Below are 25,354 nucleotides of genomic sequence, written 5' to 3' on the forward strand. Positions count from 1 at the left end.
CTGTCAGATGCGCGGGGGGCTGTCAGGCGTGGGGGGCTGTCAGGCGTGGGGGACTGTCAGGCGCAGTGGGACAGGAAGGGGCTGAGGAGATGCAGCGTCAGATGGAGATGAAGCTGGCAGCAGCACGTGATCAGGGGGCAGGGGTGATTAGGGGGCAGGGGGTGATCAGGGGGGGCAGGGGGTGATTAGCGGTGATCACTGAAGAGGGTGATCACCAGGGGAGGAGGGGCTGACAGACGCAGGGGCGGTAGAAGAGAAGAAAACACAGCAGCAGCAGGTGATAAGGGGGGCAGAGGGGTGATCAGGTGGACGGGGGGGGCAGGGGGTGATCAGGGGGGGCAGGGGGTGATTAGCGGTGATCACTGTTGTGATTTTGCTTTTTGCTCCCTCTAGTGGTCATTAGTGATTTGACTCTGGAGCTTCTGTCTTTTCCTATATCCTCACCTGGGCCGTTAGTTCAGGGGCGTTGCTATATAAGCTCCCTGGACCTTCAGTTCAATGCCTGGCATCGTTGAAATCAGAGCTAATCTGTTGTGCTCTTGTCCTATGATCCTGGTTCCTGTATTTCAAGCTAAGTCTGCTTCCTTGCTTTTTGCTTTTGTTTTGTTTGGTATTTTTGTCCAGCTTGTTCCAATCTGTATCCTGACCTTTGCTGGAAGCTCTAGGGGGCTGGTGTTCTCCCCCCGGACCGTTAGACGGTTCGGGGGTTCTTGAATCTCCAGCGTGGATTTTTATAGGGTTTTTGTTGACCAGATAAGTTATCTTGCTATATTCTGCTATTAGTAAGCTGGCCTCTCTTTGCTGAACCTGGTTCATTTCTGTGTTTGTCATTTCCTCTTACCTCGCCGTTATTGTTTGTGGGGGGCTTGTATCTTGCTTTGGGGTCCCTTTCTCTGGAGGCAAGAGAGGTCTTTGTTTTCTTCTCCTAGGGGTAGTTAGATTCTCCGGCTGGCGCGAGTCATCTAGCGATCACCGTAGTCATGATCCCCGGCTACTTCTAGTGTTGGCGTTAGGAGTAGCTATTTGGTCAACCCAGTTACCACAGCCCTATGAGCTGGATTTTTGAATCTCGCAGACTTACACGTTCCTCTGAGACCCTGTCCACTGGGGTCATAACAGTATGCCAGGCCAGTATTAAATGTTTAATGCATTGCAGAAGTGGGATTATAAGAAAGAAAATTTTGAGTTTTTTTTTTTCCCTCTCTCATTTTTTTTTTTTTTTTTTTTTTTTTCTTTTCCCCTTTACCTCAGAGTGGCTTAAGCTTGCTGCAGACATGAATGTCCAGACCTTGATTACAAGTGTGGACCAGCTTGCCGCTCGTGTGCAGGGTATACAAGATTATGTTACCAGAAATCCTAGGTCTGAACCCAAGATTCCGATTCCTGAACTGTTTTCAGGAGACCGATTTAAGTTTAGGAATTTCAGGAATAATTGTAAATTGTTTTTGTCCCTGAAACCTTGTTCGTCTGGAGACTCTGCTCAACAAGTAAAAATTGTTATTTCATTCTTACGGGGTGACCCTCAAGATTGGGCTTTTTCGTTGGCGCCAGGAGATCCGGCATTGGCTGATATTGATGCGTTTTTTCTGGTGCTCGGTTTACTTTATGAGGAACCCAATCTTGAGATTCAGACAGAGAAAGCCTTGCTGGCTATGTCTCAGGGCCAGGACGAGGCTGAGGTGTATTGCCAAAAATTTCGGAAATGGTCCGTGCTGACACATTGGAACGACTGTGCACTGGCCGCTAATTTTAGAAATGGCCTTTCTGAGGCCATTAAGAATGTTATGGTGGGTTTTCCCATTCCCACAGGTCTGAATGATACCATGTCCCTGGCTATTCAAATTGACCGGCGGTTGCGGGAGCGCAAAACCGCAAATTCCCTCATGTTGTTGTCTGAACAGACACCTGATGTGATGCAATGTGATAGAAAAACCGCAAATTCCCTCATGGTGTTGTCTGAACGGACACCTGATTTGATGCAATGTGATAGAATCCTGACTAGAAATGAGAGGAAAATTCATAGACGCCGGAATGGCTTGTGCTACTACTGTGGTGATTCTACACATGTTATCTCAGCATGCTCTAAACGTATATCTAAGGTTGTTAGTCCTGTCACCGTTGGTAATTTGCATCCTAAGTTTATTCTGTCTGTAACTTTGATTTGCTCACTGTCATCTTATCCTGTCATGGCGTTTGTAGATTCAGGTGCTGCCCTGAGTCTTATGGATCTCTCATTTGCTAAGCGCTGTGGTTTTATTCTTGAACCATTAGAAAATCCTATCCCTCTTAGGGGTATTGATGCTACGCCATTAGCAGAAAATAAACCGCAGTATTGGACACAGGTTACCATGTGCATGACTCCTGAACACCGCGAGGTGATACGTTTTCTCGTTCTACATAAAATGCATGATTTGGTTGTTTTGGGGCTGCCATGGTTACAGACCCATAATCCAGTCCTTGACTGGAAGGCTATGTCAGTGTCTAGTTGGGGCTGTCGTGGTATTCATGAGGATTCCCTTCCTGTGTCTATTGCTTCTTCTACGCCTTCGGAAGTTCCGGAGTATTTGTCTGATTATCAGGATGTCTTTAGCGAGTCCAGGTCCAGTGCATTGCCTCCTCATAGGGAATGTGACTGTGCAATAGATTTGATTCCAGGCAGTAAATTTCCTAAGGGAAGACTGTTTAATCTGTCGATACCTGAACATACCGCTATGCGTTCATATATCAAGGAGTCTCTGGAGAAAGGACACATCCGTCCGTCTTCTTCCCCTCTTGGTGCGGGATTCCTTTTTGTGGCTAAAAAGGACGGATCTTTGAGGCCTTGTATTGACTATCGGCTTTTAAATAAGATCACTGTCAAATTTCAGTATCCTTTGCCGCTGTTGTCTGACTTGTTTGCCCGGATTAAAGGTGCCAAGTGGTTTACCAAGATAGACCTTCGTGGTGCGTACAACCTTGTGCGCATTAAGCAAGGGGATGAATGGAAAACCGCATTCAATACGCCCGAAGGTCATTTTGAGTACTTGGTGATGCCTTTTGGGCTCTCTAATGCCCCTTCAGTTTTTCAGTCCTTTATGCATGACATTTTCCGGAACTATCTGGATAAATTTTTGATCGTTTATATGGATGATATTCTGTTTTTTTCTGATAATTGGGACTCGCATGTGGAGCAGGTCAGGATGGTCTTTAAAATTTTGCGTGAAAATTCTTTGTTTGTCAAGGGCTCAAAGTGTCTTTTTGGTGTACAGAAGGTTCCCTTTTTGGGGTTCATTTTTTCCCCTTCTGCTGTGGAGATGGACCCAGTCAAGGTCCGAGCTATTCTTGATTGGACTCAGCCCTCGTCAGTTAAGAGTCTTCAGAAGTTCTTGGGTTTCGCTAACTTCTACCGTCGTTTTATCGCTAACTTTTCTAGCATTGTGAAACCTTTGACGGATATGACCAAGAAGGGCTCCGATGTGGTTAATTGGGCTCCTGCTGCCGTGGAGGCTTTCCAGGAGTTGAAACGTCGGTTTACTTCGGCGCCTGTTTTTTGCCAGCCTGATGTCTCGCTTCCCTTTCAGGTTGAGGTGGATGCTTCAGAGATTGGAGCAGGGGCCGTTTTGTCGCAGAGAGGCCCTGGTTGCTCTGTTATGAGACCTTGCGCCTTTTTCTCTAGGAAGTTTTCGCCTGCGGAGCGAAATTATGATGTGGGCAATCGGGAGTTGTTGGCCATGAAATGGGCATTTGAGGAGTGGCGTCATTGGCTCGAGGGTGCTAAGCATCGTGTGGTGGTCTTGACTGATCACAAAAATCTGATGTATCTCGAGTCTGCTAAACGCCTGAATCCTAGACAGGCCCGCTGGTCATTGTTTTTCTCCCGTTTTGACTTTGTTGTCTCGTATTTACCAGGTTCAAAAAATGTGAAGGCCGATGCTCTTTCCAGGAGCTTTGTGCCTGATGCTCCTGGAGTCGCTGAACCTGTTGGTATTCTTAAGGATGGTATTATCTTGTCAGCTATTTCTCCAGATCTGCGACGTGTGTTGCAGAGATTTCAGGCTGATAGGCCTGATTCTTGTCCACCTGACAGACTGTTTGTGCCTGATAAGTGGACCAGCAGAGTCATTTCCGAGGTTCATTCCTCGGTGTTGGCAGGTCACCCAGGAATTTTTGGCACCAGAGATCTGGTGGTCAGATCCTTTTGGTGGCCTTCCTTGTCTAGGGATGTGCGGTCATTTGTACAGTCCTGTGGGACTTGTGCTCGAGCTAAGCCTTGCTGTTCTCGTGCCAGCGGGTTGCTCTTGCCCTTGCCTGTCCCTAAGAGACCTTGGACACATATCTCCATGGATTTCATTTCTGATCTTCCGGTGTCTCAAGGCATGTCTGTTATCTGGGTGATATGTGATCGCTTCTCCAAGATGGTCCATTTGGTTCCTTTGCCTAAGCTGCCTTCCTCTTCCGATCTGGTTCCTGTGTTTTTCCAGAACGTGGTTCGTTTGCACGGCATCCCTGAGAATATTGTGTCAGACAGAGGATCCCAGTTCGTTTCCAGATTCTGGCGATCCTTTTGTAGTAGGATGGGCATTGACTTGTCGTTTTCGTCTGCTTTCCTTCCTCAGACTAATGGACAGACGGAGCGAACTAATCAGACTTTGGAGGCTTATTTGAGGTGTTTTGTCTCTGCTGATCAGGACGATTGGGTGACCTTCTTGCCGTTGGCTGAGTTTGCCCTTAATAATCGGGCTAGTTCCGCCACCTTGGTTTCGCCGTTTTTCTGCAACTCTGGTTTCCACCCTCGTTTTTCTTCGGGTCATGTGGAACCTTCTGACTGCCCTGGGGTGGATTCTGTGGTGGATAGGTTGCAGCGGATCTGGAATCTTGTGGTAGACAACTTGAAGTTGTCACAGGAGAGGGCTCAGCGCTTTGCCAACCGCCGCCGCGGTGTGGGTCCCCGACTACATGTTGGGGATTTGGTGTGGCTTTCTTCCCGCTTTGTTCCTATGAAGGTTTCCTCTCCCAAATTTAAACCTCGTTTTATTGGTCCTTACAAGATATTGGAAATCCTTAATCCTGTATCCTTTCGCCTGGATCTTCCTGTGTCGTTTGCTATCCACAACGTGTTTCATAGGTCCTTGTTGCGGCGGTACGTTGTGCCTGTGGTTCCTTCTGCTGAGCCTCCTGCTCCGGTGTTGGTTGAGGGCGAGTTGGAGTACGTGGTGGAGAAGATCTTGGATTCTCGTCTCTCCAGGCGGAGGCTTCAGTACCTGGTCAAGTGGAAGGGCTATGGTCAGGAAGATAATTCCTGGGTGGTCGCCTCTGATGTTCATGCGGCCGATTTAGTTCGTGCCTTTCACGCCGCTCGTCCTGATCGCCCTGGTGGTCGCGGTGAGGGTTCGGTGACCCCTCACTAAGGGGGGGGTACTGTTGTGATTTTGCTTTTTGCTCCCTCTAGTGGTCATTAGTGATTTGACTCTGGAGCTTCTGTCTTTTCCTATATCCTCACCTGGGCCGTTAGTTCAGGGGCGTTGCTATATAAGCTCCCTGGACCTTCAGTTCAATGCCTGGCATCGTTGAAATCAGAGCTAATCTGTTGTGCTCTTGTCCTATGATCCTGGTTCCTGTATTTCAAGCTAAGTCTGCTTCCTTGCTTTTTGCTTTTGTTTTGTTTGGTATTTTTGTCCAGCTTGTTCCAATCTGTATCCTGACCTTTGCTGGAAGCTCTAGGGGGCTGGTGTTCTCCCCCCGGACCGTTAGACGGTTCGGGGGTTCTTGAATCTCCAGCGTGGATTTTTATAGGGTTTTTGTTGACCAGATAAGTTATCTTGCTATATTCTGCTATTAGTAAGCTGGCCTCTCTTTGCTGAACCTGGTTCATTTCTGTGTTTGTCATTTCCTCTTACCTCGCCGTTATTGTTTGTGGGGGGCTTGTATCTTGCTTTGGGGTCCCTTTCTCTGGAGGCAAGAGAGGTCTTTGTTTTCTTCTCCTAGGGGTAGTTAGATTCTCCGGCTGGCGCGAGTCATCTAGCGATCACCGTAGGCATGATCCCCGGCTACTTCTAGTGTTGGCGTTAGGAGTAGCTATTTGGTCAACCCAGTTACCACAGCCCTATGAGCTGGATTTTTGAATCTCGCAGACTTACACGTTCCTATGAGACCCTGTCCACTGGGGTCATAACAGATCACTAAAGAGGGTGATCACCAGGGGAGGAGGGGCTGACAGACACAGGGGGTGGTAGGAGAGAAGAAAACAGCAGCAGCAGGTGATAAAGGGGGGCAGAGTGGTGATCAGGTGGACAGGGGGGGAAGGGGGTGATCAGAGGGTAGGGGGTGATCAGGGGGGCAGGGGATGATTAGCGGTGATCACTAAAGAGGGTGATCACCAGGAGAGGAGGGGCTGACAGACACAGGGGGCGGTAAGAGAGAAGAAAACACAGCAGCAGCAGGTGATAAAGGGAGGGCAGAGGGGTGATCAGGTGGACAGGGGGGCAGGGGGTGATCAGGGGGGATAGGGGGTGATCAGGGGGGGCAGGGGGTGATTAGCGGTGATCACTGAAGAGGGTGATCACCAGGGGAGAAGGGGCTGACAGACGCAGGGGGCGGTAGGAGAGAAGAAAACACAGCAGCAGCAGGTGATAAAGGGGACAGAGGGGTGATCAGGTGGACAGGGGGGGCAGGGTGTGATCGGGGGGTAGGGGGTGATCAGGGGGAAGGGGATGATTAGCGGTGATCACTAAAGAGGGTGATCACCAGGGGAGGAGGGGCTGACAGACACAGGGCGTGGTAGGAGAGAAGAAAACAAAGCAGCAGCAGGTGATAAAGGGGTGCAGAGGGGTGATCAGGTGGACAGGGGGTGATCAGGGGGGATAGGGGGTGATCAGGGGGGGCAGGGGGTGATTAGCGGTGATCACTAAAGAGGGTGATCACCAGGGGAGGAGGGGCTGACAGACACAGGGCGTGGTAGGAGAGAAGAAAACACATCAGCAGCAGGTGATAAAGGGGTGCAGAGGGGTGTTCAGGTGGACAGGGGGTGATCAGGGGGGATAGGGGGTGATCGGGGGGGGCAGGGGGTGATTAGCGGTGATCACTGAAGAGGGTGATCACCAGGGGAGGTGGGGCTGACAGATGCAGGGGGCGGTAGGAGAAAAGAAAGTAGAGCAGCAGCAGGTGATAAAGGGGGGCAGGGGGGTGATCACCGGAGCAGGGGGTGATCAAGGGGGCAGGGGGGAGGGAGCGGAGGTTGGGGGAGTGGAGGACAGGAGAGGGGAGGTACCTGTCCTCAGCAGCAGCGGTGGTGCTGGCGGTAGCAGTGGGGGAGGCGATGGTAGCGGCAGCGGCGGCGCTCTGAAGAGGTATGCAGCAGCGGCGGCGGCGATCGCGGTGTCTGGGGGGGCAGGTGAGCAGTCGGGCACATCGCTCCTCAGCTTCCACGGATGGGATGAAGCTGAGGAGGGAGGCAGACACTGTTTTTCTCCGCCCCTCCACATCTGATTGGAGTGCTAGTGTCACATGGACGCTAGCTCCAATCAGAGCTGGAGGGGGTTAAAAAAAGTTCACCCGGAGCGATCGTAGACCCGGGGGGGCAAATCCACTCCCCCTGGGGTGAAGTGCAGGTTCCCCTGCACCTGCAGGTCTGGTGACATTTGAATGACCCCGGTCACCGGACCCGCAGGGAAGCGTTCCCGCCATGACATCACATAGGCGTCATGGGTCGGATTGGCACCGACTTTCATGACGCCTACGTGGCGTCATGGGTCGGGAAGGGGTTAATTGCACTGTCGTGATTCTCTAGTTTAGCTATTTGGTAAAATAAAGATGTAGATATAGAAATGTCTGTTTCCAGCCATCTTATTCACTATAGTTCCTACAACTTCTCACGTTAGTCCCTGTTTCTTCCCCTCAGTGGAGTCCACAGAGCAGCCCAGAACCTGAAAAGTAAGAAGCTGACCCCTATCTATGAACAGTATGTAAAGTGTGTATTTAGGTGAGCATAAGTGTGTGCATGTACGAAGAATGTATTAACATGTCTGTGGTTGTATATAGGAATGCAGATTGTCTGCATCTATGTGTGCATATATGTGTATGTAGTAGGTGCACAAATTTAGAGAATGTGTGTGTGTAAATGTGTGCCTAAAATATAGATGTCCATATGTGTGTATTGGAAAGCATTATTACATGACAGGTATGCAGTACTATTTTTATATAAGGTGACATATATATGACATTATTGGTCTTCATTTGGCATATAAAATGGACAAAGCTCCTGATTAGTGATCAGCTAATTTGTTTGGAAAACGATCGCCAAACATAAATTCGGCACGAATATGGCACATTCGGATTTGTGATCGGAAACACAAGTAAACTGTAAATAAAATCGGTAAAAATCGGTAACATCTAGTAAAAGTGTGGGAAAATTGCAATGCCACAAAAGTATTTTCAGCCCTTTAGTAATGATAATGGTGGTGTATCATGAGCGTTTGGCACGTGTGTGATGATGCGAAGGGGTTTGCAGAACTCAAAGGCACAGCGTTATTGTAAAAAAATTTTTCCTACATTTATGTGTGCACATTGCGGCTAGACAATCAGAGAGCAAGAAACATCCATAATGTCCTGACACCATGGCTTACTACATTACGTGCAGATAGCTGCCACACTTTCCATACCATTGCAGCCATTCCATATGGAGAGTTCATCAGAGTTAAGAGAATTTTCATTGGCTGTAAGCCATAATCATCAACATTAACAGACATAAACACTTGAAAATACATCACTCTATTTGTAATGACTCTATATAATATATGGGTTTCACTTTTTCTTTTGACGAACTGAAATAAATTAACTTTTTGATGATATTCTAATTTTGTAAGAAGCACCTGTATAAGAGTGGCCAGAGCTCGCCTCACATGCCTTGGAGGTTTTGTAATTGCCCAGCAACCAGCGTTCTGTCTGAACATTTATTCAGCGCTGCTGGTGGTGTCCTGATGAAAATGTGTATCTGGCTGTCCATTGAAAGGAGAGGCCACTTGATGCATTGCTAGCCATCCTCTGGAGCACATGTTCTTTCTGTCCCTCATCTACAAGCATACTGCGGTGCGGCTGCCATAGAAAGAGAGTTGAGTAGCCCATCCAATAACAGACATTGTAATTTGTCTTTGAATACGAAGAGCCAGTGTTTGTTCAGTAGATCTTTTAGTAACATTACCACCTATTCTGCATACACCTAAAAAACCAAGCCTTTTCCCTCTTCCACCACAACCTTGCTTTCATCCACTCATGTTGGGTGTACCCTTCCCCACTCTTAACCAGCTGTTTCACAAAACTAGGCCCAGCCTTGGCAGTCACCGGTCACTAAGTTAATAATCAGTATTTATTGGCTGAGATAGTGTGTCTCGACCACAGAATTAGCACAAAAGATTTAGATGCTGAATTATGAAATGCACCAGAGTATTAGGCCAAATGATTTTGATTATGAAATGAGGCCCGTTACCTGCACCATAATTTTAGCCCCAACAATTTGGATTAAGAAATGAGGCATGGTGCCTTCACAAGAGTATTAGGTCAAACAATTTAGATTATGAAATGAGGCATGGTGCATGTACCAGAGTATTAGCCCATTTTTTTAAATGAGTCCTGGTGCCTGCACTAGAGTTTAATCCCAAACAATTGTGATTAGGAAATGTGGCCTGGTGCTTGCACACCAATATTAGCCCAAATCATTTTGATTGGAAAACAGGGCCTTTTGCCAGCACCCCACTATTAGCCAATCAATTTTGATTTTGATTAGGTTATGTGTCCTCATGTCTGCTCTACAATATTAGCCCAGACAATTTTGATTAGGAAATGTGGTGTTGTGCCTACACACCAATATAAGCCCATTAAATTTTGATTAGGAAATGGGGCATCGTGCCTGCACATCAATATCGGACCATATGATTTTGTTTAGCAAATGTGACCTCCTGAGTCCTGACTGCAACCATATTAGCCAAGATAATTTTGATTAGTAAATGTGGACTCTTGCCTGCACAACAATATTTGCCCAAACAATTTTGAATATGAAATACAGACTCTGGCCTGCACAACAATATTAGCCCAAATTATTTTTATTAGTAGATGTGACCTCCTGAGTCCTGAATGCAATAAATTATGAGCCCAAACGATTTGGATTAGGAAATGTGTACACTTGCCTGCACAAAACTGTTAGCACAAAATAGTTAGTTGCTGGAAGATTAATTTTATACAGGGCAGGATTTTATCTAACTATATAACTTGCATCAGGAACAGAGTCTCTGCAATGTTGCGCTTAGATAATGGCACCAGCATAAAAACATGTCTGCTTTTTATATGAGGAGGAACATGTGACTTTGGCAGCCAATGATAGAAGCCCTTGTGTCTGTACATTGTGGATGGTTTCTGCTTCTTGATTAGCTGCCAGAATCTACACACATTAACTTAAATTAAAAAAAAACACTCAGCCGCTCCTCTGACCTCAATCCATCCCCTCCCCTCATCAAACACGACCCCCATTCATCATGCAGCACCACTATTCTGGCCAAAGTTGTAACAAAAAAATTAGTGGAAACGTGATTATTTACTGAACTGTACCCGATTTTTGATTACTTTGAGAGAAAATTCTTCTTCGGAATCTGAAAATGAATCCGAATGAGCTAGATTCAAGCTGAATTTGAGATTGGTGAAATGTTTCTGAACAAGTTCTCTCATCTCTTTTGCTGACAAGGAGTGTAGTGACAATATGGGCTGTGAAGAAGGCGAGACACTGTGCTTTTTTGGTCTTGGTGAGGCTACAGTAGAAGGAAACTGGATGTGAAAATGCTTTATACTGTGAAGTAAAGGTCCATAAGACTTTGTACCTGCTACCTCTTCTATATAACCCTTACCGAGTTACCGTTTAGTAAAGACTGTGTCTTGGCCAGCCAAAACTACTGGTTACAGGTCTCCTGCTCAAGTATAAGGCCCTCACAGCCCTCACAGCACCAACACCAAAGCCCAGCCAGGACCCACTCATTCATGTAGCGAACCAGCACATTACAGGAGAAGGCGAGGGTCTATCTGTTGTGAATTAGACTTTTTGGCTCCCTCTTGTGGTTACTTGTGATATGACTCTGGGATTTTCTTCCCTCAGGTTGCACCCACCTGGGTCGTTAGTTCAGGGGTGTTGCTATATAAACCTCCTGGATCCTTAGTCCAGTGCCTGGCATCGTTGTAATCAGACACATTCTGTTTGCTCCTATCTGCTGGTCCTGGTTCGTGCAAAATTAAGCTAAGTCCTGCTTCTTGTTTTTTTTGGGTTATTTGCTTGCTCTCATTTTTGTCCATCTTGTACTAAATGTGATTCCTGACCTTGCTGGAAGCTCTAGGGGGCTGGTGTTCTCCCCCCGGGCCATTAGACGGTTCGGGGGTTCTTGAATTTCCAGTGTGGATATTTTTGATAGGGTTTTTGCTGACCATATAAGTTATCTTTCTATATTCTGCTATTAGCTAGTGGGCCTCTCTTTGCTAAATACCTAGCTCATTCTTATGTTTGTCTTTTCCTCTTACCTCACCGTTATTATTTGTTGGGGGCTTGTATCCAACTTTTGGGGTATTTTCTCTGGAGGCAAGAAAGGTCTTTATTTTCCCTTCTAGGGTTAGCTAGTTCTCTGGCTGGCGCGAGACGTCTAGAATCAACGTAGGTACGTTCCCCGGCTGCTGTTATTTGTGGTGCTAGGATTAGATATATGGTCAGCCCAGTTACCACTGCCCTATGAGCTGGTTTTTGTGTTTGCAGACTTAGAAATTATTTCTGAGACCCTCTGCCATTGGGGTCATAACATCTATCCTGCAGCTACCGCCCCATGCCGTGCTACATCTGCTGCTACTATAAGCAATGTGGGCAACTTGCCCTCTACATTCTGCTTACTCTTAGCTAAAAACCATAGTGCAACAGAAATTAACGTAAGCCCATAATGATTGTTATGTTTCAGAGTCTAATTTTCTCTGTGAATATTATTTTCCTGCTGGTATTTGGATGTGGCTTTTTTTCTCCTTGTGAAATGTATTTTGCCCAATGGGTGGAGATATTCTGCAGAATCAATTGCAGAGTTCAGGATCGTTATGTCATTTGTTTTGTGAACAAAACTCCTATTCATTCTGTGATCAGACAGATCCTATGACCACTGGGTCCTTTCACAAATAAGAAACAGTTTTTCTCAGAGTCTCAACCTCTCCTGAATGTAAGTACATTTTACATTTCCATACAACTCTCATTTCCTTTTGCATTGTTATAATAGAACGTAAAGAATAGAAGATATAATCATGCAATGCTGTTGAGTTTAGAAATGACCAATGCAAGGGCCATCACAAAGCTTAGATTCAGAGGCTGAGTCCCGATCCCGATTCTCTAGTTTACCTACAGTTATATGAAAAAGTTTGGGCACCCCTATTAATCTTAAGCTTAATGTTTTATAAAAATTGTGGGGGTTTTTTGCAACAGCTATTTCACTTTCATATATCTAATAACTGTTGGACACAGTAATGTTTCTGCCTTGAAATGAGCTTTATTGTACTAACAGAAAATGTGCAATCTGCATTCAAACAAAATTTGACAGGTGCATAAGTATGGGCACCTCACCAGAAAAGTGACATTAATATTTAGTAGATCCTCCTTTTGCAAAAATAACAGCCTCTGGTCGCTTCCTGTAGCTTTTAATGAGTTCCTGGATCTTGGATGAAGGTATTTTTGACCATTCCTCTTTACAAAACAATTCCAGTTCAGTTAAGTTTGATGGCCGCCGAGCATGGACAGTCCTCTTCAAATGATCCCACAGATGTTCAATGATATTCAGGTCTGGGGACTGGGATGGCCATTCCAGAACAGTGCAATTGTTCCTCTGCATGAATGCCTGAGTAGATTTGGAGCGGTGTTTTGGATCATTGTCTTGCTGAAAGATCCATCCCCTGCATAACTTCAACTTTGTCACTGATTCATGAGCATTATTATCAAGAATCTGCTGATACTGAGAGGAATCCATGCATCCCTCAACTTTAACAAGATTCCCGGTGCCGGCATTGGCCACACAGCCCCAAAGCATGATGGAACCTCCACCAAACTTTACTGTGGGTAGCAAGTGTTTTTCTTGGAATGCTGTGTTTTTTTGCCGCCATGCATAACGCCTTTTTGTATGACTAAACAACTCAATCTTAGTTTTATCAGTCCACAGGACCTTCTTCCAAAAAGAAATTGGCTTCTCCAAATGTGCTTTTGCATACCTCAGCCGACTCTGTTTGTGGCGTGCTTGCAGAAATGGCTTCTTTCGCATCACTCTCCCATACAGCTTCTCCTTGTGTAAAGTGCGTTGTATAGTTGACTGATGCACAGTGACACCATCTGCAGCAAGTTGATGCTGCAGCTATCTGGAGGTGGTCTGAGGATTGTCCTTGACTGATCTCACCATTCTTCTTCTCTGCCTTTCTGATGTTTTTCTTGGCCTGCCACTTCTGGCCTTAACAAGTACTGTACCTGTGTTCTTCGATTTCCTTACTATGCTCCTCACAGTGGAAATTGACAGGTTAAATCTCTGAGACAGCTTTTTGTATCCTTCCCCTGAACAACTATGTTGAATAATCTTTGTTTTCAGATTATTTGACAGTTGTTTTGAGGAGCCCATGATGCCACTCTTCAGAGGAGATTCAAACAGGAGAACAACTTGCAAGTGGCCACTTTAAGTAGCTTTTCTCATGATTGCATACACCTGGCTATGAAGTTCAAAGCTCAATGAGGTTACAAAACCAAAAAAAGTGCTTTAGTAAGTCAGTAAAAAGTAGGTAGGAGTATTTAAAACAAGAAAATGATAAGGGTGCCCATTAGGGTTGAGCGAAACGGGTCGATCATTTTCAAAAGTCGCCGACTTTTGGCTAAGTCGGCGTCTCATGAAACCCGATCCGACCCCTGTGCTTGTCGGCCATGCGGTACGCGACTTTCGCGCCAAAGTCGCGTTTCAATGACGCGAAAAGCGCCATTTCTCAGCCAATGAAGGTGAACGCAGAGTGTGGGCAGCGTGATGACATAGATCCTGGTCCCCACCATCTTAGAGAAGGGCATTGCAGTGATTGGCTTGCTGTCTGCGGTGTCACAGGGGCTATAAAGGGGCGTTCCCGCCGACCGCCATCTTACTGCTGCTGATCTGAGCTTAGGGACAGGTTGCTGCCGCTTTGTCAGAAGCAGGGAGAGCGTTAGGCAGGGTCCACTAACCACCAAACCGCTTGTGCTGCAGCGATTTCCACTGTCCAACACCACCTTCGGTGTGCAGGAACAGTGGAAGCTATTTTTTTTTTTTTCCCCTCAGCGCTGTAGCTCATTGGGCTGCCCTAGAAGGTTCCGTGACCGTGATAGCTGTATTGCTGTGTGTACGCCACTGTGGAAACCAACTGCTTTTTTCAAAGCACATATCCTCTTGTTCCTTCCTTTCTGCACAGCTATCTTTTTTGTTTGTCCACACTTTTTATTTAATTTGTGCATCAGTCCACTCCTATTGCTGCCTGCCATACCTGGCTTACATTACTGCAGGGAGATAGTAATTGTAGGACAGTCCCTGTTTTTTTTTTTTTTTTTTTTGTGGGAGATTAAGATTGGCATTTCTGCTACAGTGCCATCCCTGTGTGTGCCATCTCTCACTGAGTGGGCCATAGAAAGCCTATTTATTTTTTCCGTGATTTGTGTTCTAAATTCTACCTCAACACAAAAACACTACATCTATCAGTGGGAGAAAAATATTGGCCTCAGTCAGGGCTTGTGTGCCACTGCTGTGTGTGCTATCTCTCATTCAGTGGGATATAGAAAGCCTATTTTTTTTTTTTTTGTTTAATATTATTTGGTTTCTAAAGTCTCCCTGAAAAAAAAAAAATACCTAAAAAAACAGTGGGAGAGTAATATTGCCCTTTCAGCTTGTGTGCCAGTCTTGACTCCTGGGTGTGCCACCTCTCTCTCTCATTCAGTGGGCCATAGAAAGGCTATTTTTTTTTTTGGTTTTTTTAATATTATTTGGTTTCTAAAGTCTCCCTGAAAAAAAAAAAAAAAACATACAAAAACAGTGGGAGAGTAATATTGCCCTTTCAGCTTGTGTGCCAGTCTTGACTCCTGGGTGTGCCACCTCTCTCCCTTTCATTCAGTGGGCCATAGAAAGGCTATTTATTTATTTTTTTAAATATTATTGGGTTTCTAAAGTCTCCCTTAAAAAACAAAAAATACATAAAAAAACAGTGGGAGAGTAATATTGCCCTTTCAGCTTGTGTGCCAGTCTTGACTCCTGGGTGTGCCACCTCTCTCTCTCATTCAGTGGGCCATAGAAAGGCTATTTTTTTTTTGGTTTTTTTTAATATTATTTGGTTTCTAAAGTCTCCCTGAAAAAAAAAAAAAAACATACAAAAAACAGTGGGAGAGTAATATTGCCCTTTCAGCTTGTGTGCCAGTCTTGACTCCTGGGTGTGCCACCTCTCTCCCTTTCATTCAGTGGGCCATAGAAAGCCTATTTATTTATTTTTTTAAATATTATTGGGTTTCTAAAGTCTCCCTTAAAAAACAAAAAATACATAAAAAAACAGTGGGAGAGTAATATTGCCCTTTCAGCTTGTGTGCCAGTCTTGACTCCTGGGTGTGCCACCTCTCTCTCTCATTCAGTGGGCCATAGAAAGGCTATTTTTTTTTTGGTTTTTTTAATATTATTTGGTTTCTAAAGTCTCCCTGAAAAAAAAAAAAAAAACATACAAAAAACAGTGGGAGAGTAATATTGCCCTTTCAGCTTGTGTGCCAGTCTTGACTCCTGGGTGTGCCACCTCTCTCCCTTTCATTCAGTGGGCCATAGAAAGCCTATTTATTTTTTTTTTTTAATATTATTGGGTTTCTAAAGTCTCCCTTAAAAAACAAAAAATACATAAAAAAACAGTGGGAGAGTAATATTGCCCTTTCAGCTTGTGTGCCAGTCTTGACTCCTGGGTGTGCCACCTCTCTCTCTCATTCAGTGGGCCATAGAAAGGCTATTTTTTTTTTGTTTTTTTTAATATTATTTGGTTTCTAAAGTCTCCCTGAAAAAAAAAAAAAAAACATACAAAAAACAGTGGGAGAGTAATATTGCCCTTTCAGCTTGTGTGCCAGTCTTGACTCCTGGGTGTGCCACCTCTCTCCCTTTCATTCAGTGGGCCATAGAAAGCCTATTTATTTTTTTTTTTAAATATTATTGGGTTTCTAAAGTCTCCCTTAAAAAACAAAAAATACATAAAAAAACAGTGGGAGAGTAATATTGCCCTTTCAGCTTGTGTGCCAGTCTTGACTCCTGGGTGTGCCACCTCTCTCTCTCATTCAGTGGGCCATAGAAAGGCTATTTTTTTTTTGGTTTTTTTAATATTATTTGGTTTCTAAAGTCTCCCTGAAAAAAAAAAAAAAAACATACAAAAAACAGTGGGAGAGTAATATTGCCCTTTCAGCTTGTGTGCCAGTCTTGACTCCTGGGTGTGCCACCTCTCTCCCTTTCATTCAGTGGGCCATAGAAAGCCTATTTATTTTTTTTTTAAATATTATTGGGTTTCTAAAGTCTCCCTTAAAAAACAAAAAATACATAAAAAAACAGTGGGAGAGTAATATTGCCCTTTCAGCTTGTGTGCCAGTCTTGACTCCTGGGTGTGCCACCTCTCTCTCTCTAATTGTGGGCCATAGAAAGCCTTTTTTTTTTTTTTTTTTTAATATTATTTGGTTTCTAAAGTCTCCCTGAGAAAAAAAAATAAATAAATTAGGTGGGAGATTAATATTGACATTAGTGCTTGAGTGACAGTCCTGCGTGTGTGTCATCTCTGTGATTTTGTGCCACAGAAAACAGAGTGTGTAACATTGTGCCTGATTTTCCTTGTGGTCTCACCAACCTGTTAAGGGATATTGAAATCATACTGAAGTTATAGCTCACCGTGTAAGTTGTTTGACAGCAACAAATAAAGTTACTTTGGTTAAGATTTTAAAACAATGAGGAAGTCTGGTGCAAGAGGTCGTCGTGGGCGTTCATTGTCAGCTGGTAATGATGGTAGTGGTAGTGGTGCATCAGGTGGTCGTGGGGATAAAAATATTCCACCTAAGTCTGGAGCTGTGGAGCCAGTTTCGTCGTCAGGCTACACACGGCCTCGAACGCTCTCTTTTCTGGGAGTAGGAAAACCGCTTTTAAAGGCGGAGCAGCAACAGCAAGTTTTGGCTTACATTGCAGACTCAGCCTCTAGCTCTTTTGCCTCCTCTTCCGAAACTGGTAAATGTAAAAGCAGCGCGTCGCTTGTGGATGTTCACGGTCAGGGACAAGTCGCTTCCTTGTCCTCCTCAGCAAAAACTACAACAAGAGAGAAGGATGCAGCAGGCAACACAACGGGTCACTCCATGGAGCTCTTTACACATACCGTCCCTGGCTTAGAAAGTGAAACATTTAACAGGCCATGCCCATTACAAGTATATTCTGACATGGAGTGCACTGATGCACAGCCACAGCCAGAGTACTATGCTGCTCCTTTGACTCAGACCACCACATTGCCCTCTCAGGGTACAGATCCACAATCAGACCCTGATGAGACTATGTTGCCCCGCCACGAACGCTATACCACCGACCGACACAGTGACACAGACGAAGTTGCACACGAGCTCGAAGAGGAGGTAATAGATGACCCAGTTATTGACCCCGATTGGCAGCCATTGGGGGAACAGGGTGCAGGCGGCAGTAGTTCAGAAGCGGAGGTGGAGGAGGGGCCGCAGCAGGCATCAACATCGCAACAGGTTCCATCTGCCGGGCCCGTATCTGGCCCAAAACGCATGTCAAAGCCAAAACCTGTTGGAGCACAGCGTTGCCATCCGGTTAAAGCTCAGTCTGCAATCCCTGAAAAGGGATCCGAGTCTAGGAAGAGTGCAGTCTGGCATTTTTTTAAACAACATCCAACTGATCAGCGCAAAGTCATCTGTCAAAAATGTTCAACTAGCTTAAGCAGAGGTCAGAATCTGAAAAGTCTAAATACTAGTTGCATGCATAGACACTTAACCACCATGCATTTTCAAGCCTGGACTAACTACCAAACGTCCCTCAAGGTTGTAGCACCCTCGGCCAATGAAGCTAGTCAGCAACGCAACATCCCTTCCGTCACTGTAAGGCCACCATTTTCCGCACCACCGGCAGTATCTGTGCAGGTTTCTTTGCCAGCCAAAAGCAGTCAGGGTCAGGGAATCACCAGTTTTGTAGGAGGAAATATTGCATCTAGGGCACCGGCGGAAACAATACCGTCTCCAACCGTCTCTCAGTCTGCCATGTACACCGGCACACCCGAAAGTTCCACGATCTCCAGCTCTCCAGTCCAGCTCACCCTACATGAGACTCTGGTTAGAAAAAGGAAGTACTTATCCTCGCATCCGCGTACACAGTGTTTTAACGCCCACATAGCTAGACTAATCTCGTTAGAGATGATGCCCTACCGGTTAGTTGAAAGCGAAGCTTTCAAAGCCCTGATGGAGTACGCTGAACCACGATACGAGCTACCCAGTCGACACTTTTTTTCCAGAAAAGCCATCCCAGCCCTGCACCAGTGTCATGATCTCCATGGCCAGAGAACTAGCATAAGCCTCAATAGGAACAAGCTCTTGGAAGATGTAACTGTACTGACCATGAACTAAACCTACCGCATCATCTAGAAGTAGCCAGGTAGCATGTCCTACTTTTTATCCCTATATGCCCAGCGCCGGCCGGAGAACTAAATAATGCTAGCAGAGGGAAATATAAGACCTGACTCACCTCTAGAGAAATGCCCAAAAAGGAGACAGAAGCCCCCCACATATATTGGCGGTGATATGAGATGAAACAACAAACGCAGCAGGAAAATAGTTTTAGCAAATTTGAGGTCCGCTTTCTAGATAGCAGAAGACAGAAAGCATACTTTCATGGTCAGTAGAAAACCCTAACAAAACGCATCCAGAAATTACTTTAGGACTCTGGCATTAACTCATAATACCAGAGTGGCAATTCCTGATCAACAAGAGCTTTCCAGACACAGTAACGAAACTGCAGCTGTGAACTGGAACCAAAATACAAAAACAAAACATGGACGAATGTCCAACTTATCTAGTAGATGTCTGGGAGCAGGAACAAGCACAGAGAGGCTTCTGATAACATTGTTGAACGGCAAGCATCTAACAGAGAAGCCAGGTTATATAGCGACACCCAGATCTAATCAGAACAGGTGAACAGGGAAGATGATGTCACAAGTTCAATTCCACCAGTAGCCACCGGGGGAGCCCAGAATCCAAATTCACAACAGTACCCCCCCCTCAAGGAGGGGGCACCGAACCCTCACCAGAACCACCAGGGCGATCAGGATGGGCCCTATGAAAGGCACGAACCAGATCAGAGGCATGAACATCAGATGCAGTGACCCAAGAATTATCCTCCTGGCCGTATCCCTTCCACTTGACCAGATACTGGAGTCTCCGTCTGGAAACACGGGAGTCTAGGATTTTTTCCACAACGTACTCCAACTCACCCTCAACCAACACCGGAGCAGGAGGCTCAACGGAAGGCACAACCGGTGCCTCATACCTGCGCAATAACGACCGATGAAAAACGTTATGAATAGAAAAGGATGCAGGGAGGTCCAAACGGAAGGAAACAGGGTTAAGAATCTCCAATATTTTATACGGACCGATGAACCGAGGCTTAAACTTAGGAGATGAGACCCTCATAGGGACAAAACGAGAAGACAACCACACCAAATCTCCAACACAAAGCCGAGGACCAACACGACGGTGACGGTTGGCAAAAAGCTGAGTCTTCTCCTGGGACAACTTTAAATTGTCCATCACCTGCCCCCAGATATGATGCAATCTCTCCACCACCGCATCCACTCCAGGACAATCCGAGGATTCCATCTGACCGGAGGAAAATCGAGGGTGGAACCCCGAATTACAGAAAAACGGGGACACCAAAGTGGCAGAGCTGGCCCGATTATTGAGGGCGAACTCCGCCAATGGCAAAAAAGCAACCCAATCATCCTGGTCAGCAGACACAAAACACCTCAGATATGTCTCCAGGGTCTGATTAGTCCGCTCGGTCTGGCCATTAGTCTGAGGGTGAAAAGCAGACGAAAAAGACAAATCTATGCCCATCCTAGCACAGAATGCCCGCCAAAATCTAGACACAAATTGGGTTCCTCTGTCAGAAACGATATTCTCAGGAATACCATGCAAACGAACAACATTTTGAAAAAACAGGGGCACCAACTCGGAAGAAGAAGGCAATTTGGGCAGGGGAACCAAATGGACCATCTTAGAAAAACGGTCACACACCACCCAGATGACAGACATCTTCTGAGAAACAGGCAGATCTGAAATAAAATCCATCGAGATGTGTGTCCAAGGCCTCTTAGGAATAGGCAAGGGCAACAATAATCCACTAGCCCGAGAACAACAAGGCTTGGCCCGAGCACAAACGTCACAAGACTGCACAAAGCCTCGCACATCTCGTGACAGGGAAGGCCACCAGAAGGATCTTGCCACCAAATCCCTGGTACCAAAAATTCCAGGATGACCTGCCAATGCAGAAGAATGTACCTCAGAGATGACTCTACTGGTCCAATCATCAGGAACAAACAACCTATCAGGCGGACAACGATCCGGTCTATCCGCCTGAAACTCCTGCAAGGCCCGCCGCAGGTCTGGAGAAACGGCTGACAAGATAACTCCCTCCTTAAGAATACCTGTGGGGTCAGAGTTGCCGGGTGAATCAGGCTCAAAACTCCTAGAAAGGGCATCCGCCTTAACATTCTTAGAACCCGGTAGGTACGATACCACAAAATTAAACCGAGAGAAAAATAATGACCAGCGCGCCTGTCTAGGATTCAGGCGCCTGGCGGTCTCAAGATAGATCAAATTTTTGTGGTCAGTCAATACCACCACCTGATGTCTGGCCCCCTCGAGCCAATGGCGCCACTCCTCAAACGCCCACTTCATGGCCAAAAGCTCCTGATTCCCAACATCATAATTCCGCTCAGCAGGCGAAAATTTACGGGAAAAGAAGGCACAAGGCCTCATCACGGCGCAGTCAGAACTTTTCTGCGACAACACTGCCCCAGCCCCGATCTCAGAAGCGTCGACCTCAACCTGAAAAGGAAGAGTCACATCAGGCTGACGCAACACAGGGGCAGAAGAAAAATGGCGCTTAAGCTCCTGAAAGGCCTCCACAGCATCAGGGGACCAATTAGCAACATCAGCACCCTGTCTAGTCAAATCGGTCAATGGCTTAACGACATCCGAAAAACCAGAAATAAATCGACGATAAAAGTTGGCAAAGCCCAAAAATTTCTGAAGACTTTTAAGAGAAGAGGGCTGCGTCCAATCACAAATAGCTTGAACCTTGACAGGATCCATCTCAATGGAAGAGGGAGAAAAAATATATCCCAAAAAGGAAATTCTCTGAACCCCAAAAACGCACTTAGAACCCTTGACACACAGAGAATTAGACCGCAAAACCTGAAAAACCCTCTTAACTTGCCGGACATGAGAGTCCCAATCATCCGAAAAAATCAGAATATCATCCAGATACACTATCATAAATTTATCCAAAAATTCGCGGAAAATATCATGCATAAAGGACTGGAAGACTGAAGGGGCATTAGAAAGACCAAAAGGCATCACCAAATACTCAAAGTGGCCCTCGGGCGTATTAAATGCGGTTTTCCACTCATCCCCCTGCCTGATCCGCACCAAATTATACGCCCCACGGAGATCAATCTTAGAGAACCACTTGGCCCCCTTTATGCGAGCAAACAAATCAGTCAGCAACGGCAATGGGTATTGATATTTAACCGTGATTTTATTCAAAAGCCGATAATCAATACATGGTCTCAAAGAGCCGTCTTTTTTTTAACACAAAGAAAAAACCGGCTCCTAAGGGAGATGACGATGGACGAATATGTCCCTTTTCCAAGGACTCCTTTATATATTCTCGCATAGCAGTATGTTCAGGCACAGACAGATTAAATAAACGACCCTTTGGGTATTTACTACCCGGAATTAAATCTATAGCACAATCGCACTCACGGTGCGGAGGTAGCGAACCCAGCTTGGGTTCTTCAAAGACGTCACGATAATCAGACAGGAACTCAGGGATTTCAGAGGGAATAGATGATGAAATGGACACCAAAGGTACGTCCCCATGAGTCCCCTTACATCCCCAGCTCAACACAGACATAGCTCTCCAGTCAAGGACTGGGTTGTGAGACTGCAGCCATGGCAATCCTAGCACCAAATCATCATGTAGATTATACAGCACCAGAAAACGAATAGTCTCCTGGTGATCCGGATTAATACACATAGTCACTTGTGTCCAGTATTGTGGTTTATTATTAGCCAATGGGGTGGAGTCAATCCCCTTCAGAGGAATAAGAGTCTCCAAAGGTTCTAAATCATACCCACAACGATTGGCAAAGGACCAATCCATAAGACTCAAAGCGGCGCCAGAGTCGATATAGGCGTCCGTAGTAATAGATGACAAAGAGCAAATCAGGGTCACAGACAAAATAAATTTAGACTGTAAAGTGCCAATGGGAACGGATTTATCAAGCTTTTTAGTACGCTTAGAGCATGCTGATATAACATGAGTAGAATCCCCACAATAGAAACACAACCCATTTTTCCGTCTAAAATTCTGCCGCTCGCTTCTGGACAGAATTCTATCACACTGCATGTTTTCTGGCGTCTTCTCAGTGGACACCGCCAGATGGTGCACTGGTTTGCGCTCCCGCAGACGCCTATCGATCTGAATGGCCATTGTCATGGACTCATTCAGACTTGCAGGCACAGGGAACCCCACCATAACATCCTTAATGGCATCAGAAAGACCCTCTCTGAAAGTAGCCGCCAAGGCACACTCATTCCACTGAGTAAGCACAGACCATTTACGGAATCTTTGGCAGTAAATTTCAGCTTCATCTTGCCCCTGCGATAGGGACATCAAAGTTTTTTCTGCCTGAAGTTCCAAATGAGGTTCCTCATAAAGCAAGCCCAAGGCCAGAAAAAACGCATCCACATTGCGCAACGCAGGATCCCCTGGTGCCAATGCAAAAGCCCAATCTTGAGGGTCGCCGCGGAGCAAGGAAATCACAATCCCAACCTGCTGTGCAGGGTCTCCAGCAGAACGAGATTTCAGGGACAAAAATAACTTACAATTATTTCTAAAATTCTGAAAGCTAGATCTATTCCCTGAGAAGAATTCCGGCAAAGGAATTCTCGGCTCTGATACCGGAGCATGAACAACAAAATCTTGCAAACTTTGTACTTTCGTGGCGAGATTATTCAAACCTGCAGTTACACTCTGTAGATCCATTATAGACAGGTGAACATAGAGCCATTCAAAGATTAGAAGGAGAGAGAAAAAAAAAAAAGACTGCAGCATAGACAGACTGGCAAGTGATCCAATTAAGAGCACACTAACTACTAGAGAAAAAAAAAAAAAAAAAAAAATTTTCAGCAGACTTCTTATTTCTCTCCTTTCTCAGCCAAGGATTTTAACCCTTTAGTGGGCCGGTCAAACTGTCATGATCTCCATGGCCAGAGAACTAGCATAAGCCTCAATAGGAACAAGCTCTTGGAAGATGTAACTGTACTGACCATGAACTAAACCTACCGCATCATCTAGAAGTAGCCAGGTAGCATGTCCTACTTTTTATCCCTATATGCCCAGCGCCGGCCGGAGAACTAAATAATGCTAGCAGAGGGAAATATAAGACCTGACTCACCTCTAGAGAAATGCCCAAAAAGGAGACAGAAGCCCCCCACATATATTGGCGGTGATATGAGATGAAACAACAAACGCAGCAGGAAAATAGTTTTAGCAAATTTGAGGTCCGCTTTCTAGATAGCAGAAGACAGAAAGCATACTTTCATGGTCAGTAGAAAACCCTAACAAAACGCATCCAGAAATTACTTTAGGACTCTGGCATTAACTCATAATACCAGAGTGGCAATTCCTGATCAACAAGAGCTTTCCAGACACAGTAACGAAACTGCAGCTGTGAACTGGAACCAAAATACAAAAACAAAACATGGACGAATGTCCAACTTATCTAGTAGATGTCTGGGAGCAGGAACAAGCACAGAGAGGCTTCTGATAACATTGTTGACCGGCAAGCATCTAACAGAGAAGCCAGGTTATATAGCGACACCCAGATCTAATCAGAACAGGTGAACAGGGAAGATGATGTCACAAGTTCAATTCCACCAGTAGCCACCGGGGGAGCCCAGAATCCAAATTCACAACACACCAGCATGTTAAACAGCGCATCGTCCATGCACTCAGGCAATCTGTGAGTACAAAGGTGCACCTGACTACAGATGCATGGACCAGTAGGCATGGCCAGGGACGTTATGTGTCCATCACGGCACACTGGGTGAATGTGGTGGATGCAGGGTCCACAGGCGACATCAATTTAGGGACAGTTGTGCCTAGCCCACGGTCTAGGAAACAGTTGGCTGTAGGCGTTCGCACCCCCTCCTCCTCCTCCTCCTCGTCCTCCTGCAGAAGCTACAGCTCTTCCACAGAACGCAGTCTGCCAACCACTCCATCGGCAGATGACACTGTTGCACACCAGTTGTCCCATTATGGGCCAGCTACTGCCAAGCATCAGCAGGCTGTATTGGCTATGAAGTGCTTGGGCGACAACAGACACACCGCGGAAGTTCTGTCCGAGTTCTTGCAACAAGAAACGCAGTCGTGGCTGGGCACAGTAGATCTTGAGGCAGGCAAGGTAGTGAGTGATAACGGAAGGAATTTCATGGCTGCCATCTCCCTTTCCCAACTGAAACACATTCCTTGCCTGGCTCACACCTTAAACCTGGTGGTGCAGTGCTTATTGAAAACTTATCCTGGGTTCTCCGACCTGCTCCTCAAAGTGCGTGCACTTTGCTCACATATCCGACGTTCGCCTGTACACGCCAGCCGTATGCAGACCTATCAGCGGTCTTTGAACCTTCCCCAGCATCGCCTAATCATAGACGTTGCAACAAGGTGGAACTCAACACTGCACATGCTTCAGAGACTGTGCGAACAGAGGCGTGCTGTTATTTATTTGTGGGAGGATACACGGGCAGGCAGTAGGATGGCAGACATGGAGTTGTCAGGTGTGCAGTGGTCTAAGATACAAGACATGTGTCAAGTCCTTCAGTGTTTTGAGGAATGCACACGGCTGGTTAGTGCAGACAACGCCGTAATAAGCATGAGCATCCCCCTAATGCGTCTGCTGATGCAAAGTTTGACGCACATAAAGGAGCAGGCGTCTGCACCAGAGGAAGAGGAAAGCCTTGATGACAGTCAGCCATTGTCTGGTC

At 45.9% G+C, this 25,354-nt stretch overlaps 1 protein-coding gene across 2 annotated transcripts in view; it reads left to right on the forward strand.

The window, feature by feature from the left end:
• The first annotated feature begins 12,080 nt into the window (after nucleotides 1-12,080).
• The window catches only part of LOC143774207 (sulfotransferase 2B1-like), a 233,121-nt gene continuing 219,847 nt past the window's right edge, over nucleotides 12,081-25,354 (forward strand). The window contains exon 1 of one of the 2 annotated variants that reach the window (XM_077261585.1): nucleotides 12,081-12,203. The gene's annotated coding sequence lies outside the window, so the exon portion shown is untranslated. The remainder of the gene's footprint in view (nucleotides 12,204-25,354) is intronic. The other variant, XM_077261586.1, reaches the window with a different exon arrangement.

This window comes from Ranitomeya variabilis, chromosome 5, assembly GCF_051348905.1.
Source record: "Ranitomeya variabilis isolate aRanVar5 chromosome 5, aRanVar5.hap1, whole genome shotgun sequence".
In the NCBI taxonomy this organism is placed as follows: Eukaryota; Metazoa; Chordata; class Amphibia; order Anura; family Dendrobatidae; genus Ranitomeya; species Ranitomeya variabilis.